This window comes from Montipora capricornis, chromosome 10 (assembly GCF_036669925.1).
Source record: "Montipora capricornis isolate CH-2021 chromosome 10, ASM3666992v2, whole genome shotgun sequence".
NCBI lineage: Eukaryota > Metazoa > Cnidaria > Anthozoa > Scleractinia > Acroporidae > Montipora > Montipora capricornis.
In genome coordinates, this window is record NC_090892.1 from 39,958,764 (window position 1) to 39,964,271 (window position 5,508).

Sequence of the window (5,508 nt, forward strand, 5' to 3'; positions counted from 1 at the left end):
GATGCTCCCGCCCCAGTCTACTGCCGCAACAACAGGATACCCACGTAACCATCACCAAACCATCAGCTGTGCACCTAGATTACCATATATTTTCTAAAGGGGATTGGAGAAGTGCACGCCTGTTAGATCACACCAGGGTCCTAATTACTATATCACTTATTAGAACAGGTAGGACCAGCCATTGCAACAACCACAACAAACTCTCAGACATCCATCCTGTGGTACGTAAACATGGCTGTCCAGAAGATTCAATGTACAATGCTTATAGTGCTTTTATTTCTAGAGCAATTTCTGATGATAACATAAGTCAACTTCCAGATAAGGTTTTTTCAGGGCTTACAAGTTTACAATCGCTGTAAGTATAATGCTGCAAATAACTTATTAAACCAGGTAGGAACAGCCATTGCAGCAACAACACCAAACTCTCAGACATCCATTCTGAAGTATCCGCAAATACAGGATGATACCTACCCTTTAAACATGAGTGCAATAATGGTTTCCAACCTTTGCCGTCTCAACTTTTAATGCAGAATATAAAACAAGCTTACCAAAACGGGTTTGAATAGGGACGTGGTGAGCTGACTATTGCTCCTTTTAACACCCCTACTCGTGATCAACAAGTAAACTTATTACATTTTGTTCATAAGAATATATGGATACCAAGCAGTTCTTTGTAGACTATGCTTTGCGAAAGATTGTATGTTCATTGCTTATTAAGCTTTTATTTCATTGTAGGTATATTTATAATAATAACATAAGTCAACTCCCAGAAAAGGTTTTCTCAGGACTCACAAGTCTACAATTGCTGTAAGTATAGTGCTTTAAATAAAAGTTTTAAAATATCACTTAGCTTTGTCCCTGGTCGCTACAACGAATTTCTTGACTTTGTGATTAAGTGACTCAAACAAATGTTTTAAATGAAAACACTGCGAAATTGAACGTGTTAGAGACTGTTGATATGTCTTTAAATGAAATATGTCAAATAGAACATGCTGTGGATTTAGTTGATGGAGACTGATAAAATTTTTATATTTTTGCCTTTTCACAGTCAACCGTGCAGTTTATTGAAGTACTGATTTCCAATCTTTTAATTAGAAAAACACTTTTGCAGCCTTTTTTCCTTTGAATGTTAACTAGTGAAAGATCAGCTATTGCAAAATCATGGACAAAGACAGAATTTTTCTCTTCTTTAAATAAAAGGGTTTTCTTATCTTTTTAAAATTTGCATAATTATGCAAATTATGCACTCCATGATGTCAAGTGGTTTCATATATCCCATAATTTTTAAACATTACATAAACAAAAATTTGATGCTCTTTATAAATATATATGCTTTTATGAGGTTTCTCTGTGATGCTTTTGCTTGGCAAGCATTATAAGTCATATGGCTTGTAAACAAGTAAACTTATTACATTTTGTTCATAAAAATATATGGATGTCAAGCAGTGCTTTGTGAACTATGCTTTGCGGAAGATTACATGTACATTGCTCTTTATGCTTTTATTTGTAGAGGGATTGATAATAATAACATAAGTCAACTCCCAGAAAAGGTTTTTTCAGGGCTCACAAGTCTACGTTATCTGTAAGTATATTTCTTCAAAATAGAAGTTTTAAAATATCAGTTAGCTTTGTCCCTGGTCGCTACAACGAATTTCTTGACTTTGTGATTAAGTGACTCAAACAAATGTTTTAAATGAAGAACACTGCGAAATTGAACATGTTAGAGACTGTTGATGTGTCTTTAAATGAAATATGTCAAATAGAACATGGTGTGGATTTAGTTGATGGAGACTGATAAAATTTTCATATTTTTGCCTTTTCACAGTCAACCGTGCAGTTTATTGAAGTACTGATTTGCAATCTTTTAATTCAAAAAACACTTTTGCAGCCTTTTCTCTTTTGAATGTTAACTAGTGAAAGATCAGCTATTGCAAAATCATGGACAAAAACAGAATTTTTCTCTTCTTTACATAAGAGGTTTTCTTGTCTTTTGAAAATTTGCATAAATATGCAAATTTTGCACTCCATGTTGTCTCGTGTTTTAATATATCCCATAATTTTTAAACATTACATAAACAAAAATTTGATGCTCTTTATAAATATATATGCTTTTATGAGGTTTCTGTGTGATGCTTTTGCTTGGCAAGCATTATAAGTCATATGGCTTGTAAACAAGTAAACTTATTACATTTTGTTCATAAAAATATATGGATGTCAAGCAGTGCTTTGTGAACTTTGCTTTACGGAAGATTAGATGTGTATTGCTCTTTATGCTTCTATTTGTAGGCGAATTGATAATAATAACATACGTAAATTCCAAGAAAAGGTTTTTTCAGGGCTCACAAGTCTACAAACACTGTAAGTATATTTCTTCAAAATAGAAGTTTTAAAATATCAGTTAGCTTTGTCCCTGGTCGCTACAACGAATTTCTTGACTTTGTGATTAAGTGACTCAAACAAATGTTTTAAATGAAGAACACTGCGAAATTGAACATGTTAGAGACTGTTGATATGTCTTTAAATGAAATATGTCAAATAGAACATGGTGTGGATTTAGTTGATGGAGACTGATAAAATTTTCATATATTTGCCTTTTCACAGTCAACGGTGCAGTTTATTGAAGTACTGATTTCAAATCTTTTAATTAAAAGGAGACTTTTGCAGCCTTTTTTCTTTTGAATGTTAACTAGTGAAAGATCAGCTATTGCAAAATCATGGACAAAAACAGAATTTTTCTCTTCTTTACATGAGGTTTTCTTGTCTTTTGAAAATGTGCATAATTATGCAAATTATGCACTCCACGATGTCAAGTGGTTTCATATATCCCATAATTTTTAAACATTACATAAACAAAAATTTGATGCTCTTTATAAATATATATGCTTTTATGAGGTTTCTCTGTGGTGCTTTTGCTTGGCAAGCATTATAAGTCATATGGCTTGTAAACAAGTAAACTTATTACATTTTGTTCATAAAAATATATGGATAGCAAGCAGTGCTTTGTAAACTATGCTTTGCGGAAGAATTTATGTACATTGCTCTTTATGCTTTTATTTCTAGGTCGATTGGTAATAATAACATAAGTCAACTCCCAGAAAAGGCTTTTTCAGGGCTCACAAGTCTACGTGATCTGTAAGTATATTTGTTCAAAATGAAAGTTTTAAAATATCACTCAGTAGCTTTGTGTCTGGTCGCTATAACGAATTTCTTGACTTTGTGATTAAGTGACTCGCACAAATGTTTTAAATGAAAACAATGCGAAATTGAAGATGTTAGAGACTGTTGATATGTCTTTAAATGAAATATGTCAAATAGAACATGGTGTGGATTTAGTTGATGGAGACTGATAAAATTTTCATATTTTTGCCTTTTCACAGTCAACCGTGCAGTTTATTGAAGTACTGATTTGCAATCTTTTAATTAAAAAAACACTTTTGCAGCCTTTTTTCTTTTGAATGTTAACTAGTGAAAGATCAGCTATTGCAAAATCATGGACAAAGACAGAATTTTTCTCTTCTTTACATATGAGGTTTTCTTGTCTTTTGAAAATTTGCATAATTATGCAAATTATGCACTCCATGATGTCACGTGGTTTCATATATCCCATAATTTTTAAACCTTATATAAAAAAAAAATTTGATGCTCTTTATAAATATATATGCTTTTATGAGGTTTCTCTGTGATGCTTTTGCTTGGCAAGCATTATAAGTGATATGGCTTGTAAACAAGTAAACTTATTACATTTTGTTCATAAAAATATATGGATGTCAAGCAGTGCTTTGTGAACTTTGCTTTACGGAAGATTAGATGTGTATTGCTCTTTATGCTTCTATTTGTAGGCGAATTGATAATAATAACATAAGTCAGCTCCCAGAAAAGGTTTTTTCAGGGCTCACAAGTCTACGTGAACTGTAAGTATATTTCTTCAAAATAAAAGTTTTAAAATATCACTTAGCTTTGTCCCTGGTCGCTACAACGAATTTCTTGACTTTGTGATTAAGTGACTCACAGAAATGTTTTAAATGAAAACACTGCGAAATTGAACATGTTAGAGACTGTTGATGTGTCTTTAAATGAAATATGTCAAATAGAACATGGTGTGGATTTAGTTGATGGAGACTGATAAAATTTTCATATTTTTGCCTTTTCACAGTCAACCGTGCAGTTTATTGAAGTACTGATTTGCAATCTTTTAATTAGAAAAACACTTTTGCAGCCTTGTTTCTTTTAAATGTTAACTAGTGAAAGATCAGCTATTGCAAAATCATGGACAAAGACAGAATTTTTCTCTTCTTTACATAAAAGGTTTTCTTGTCTTTTGAAAATTTGCATAATTATGCAAATTATGCACTCCATGATGTCACGTGGTTTCATATATCCCATAATTTTTAAACCTTATATAAACAAAAATTTGATGCTCTTTATAAATATATATGCTTTTATGAGGTTTCTGTGTAATGCTTTTGCTTGGCAAGCATTATAAGTCATATGGCTTGTATTCTCAGCCCCCCTCCCGTAGTATGATTAGTGTTAGAAGAAGAAAAAACAGGATTCCAGACAAAGACAGGACGAGATGCTCCCGCCCCAGTCTACTGCTGCAACAACAGGATACCCAAGTAACCATCACCAAACCATCAACTGTGCACCTGGATCACCACATATTTTCCAAAGGGGATGGAGAAGTGCACGCCTGTTAGATCACACCAGGGTCCTAATTACTATATCACTTATTAGAACAGGTAGGACCAGCCATTGCAGCAACAACAACAAACTCTCAGAAATCCATTCTGAAGTATCCGCAAATACAGGATCACACCTTCCTTTTAAAAATGGGTGGAATAATCTTTTCCAACGTTTGCCGTCTCAACTTTCAATGCAGAATGCAATTTAATTGCCATTGCAGCAACAATAACAAACTCTCAGACATTCTTTCTTAAATATCCGCAAAAGCACGATCATACCCTCCTTTTAAAAATGGGTGGAATAATATTTTCCAACGTTTGCCGTCTCAATTTTTAATGCAGAATATAAAAGAGGCTTACCAAATTGGGTTTGAATAGGGAGGTGTTGAGCTTGCTATTGCTCCCCTTAACACCCCTACTCGTAATTAAAAAGTAAACTTTTTACAGCCAATTTATGAACCTTTATAAATTAAAGTTAATGTGACAACCATGACCTCTGTAAGGGATTTGTAATTGAGCTAAGGCTATTATGCGTTCTCTCGTTACAGAGCGAGCTTGACTCACGCGAACATCACACCATGCACATTATTATCCAATCACAACTCTAGGCGCCACGTGCTTAAGGACTAGCATATCAAAGTCCCTGAACCGCGGTAATGCGTCATTTCTGTTTGCCTTCAAACCAAAACACTTCAGTTCAAGCATCTGCACTGAAATTTTAAGTATCTGCACTGAAATCCCCAATAATCCACCCAAATTTCGTCACATTGATACTCATTGGTGTTTAGCAATTCTCTTGGAGACATATTGTGCAACTCACGGAGCC